We start from the raw sequence: 396 nt of genomic DNA on the forward strand, positions 1-396 counted from the left end.
TTTTTCGACGGAAGTAATTATGCGTATTGGAAAGTTAGAATGCGTGCATTCCTCAAATCATTAGATGAGCATGTGTGTATTAGTGTTCAAAATGGTTGGAAACCTCCCTCTAGTATCGTATCAGGAAACATTCATCTTACTGACATATCATTGTGGACTAAAGATAAGTGAGCTGCATGTAACTGGAATAGTAAGGGAATTCATGCATTATTCATGGCACTATCACCAGAAGAGTTTAGGCGAGTCTCTATGTGCGAAACTGCTAAAGAGGTTTGGGACATTCTCGAAACAACACATGAGGGAACTAAAATAGTAAAAAACTCAAAACTGCAAATGCTAGCTTCTAGGTTTGAAGAAGTGAGAATGAAAGATGATGAAACATTTGATGAGTTTTAC

The sequence above is a fragment of the Olea europaea genome, chromosome 7 (assembly GCF_002742605.1).
Source record: "Olea europaea var. sylvestris chromosome 7, O_europaea_v1, whole genome shotgun sequence".
NCBI lineage: Eukaryota > Viridiplantae > Streptophyta > Magnoliopsida > Lamiales > Oleaceae > Olea > Olea europaea.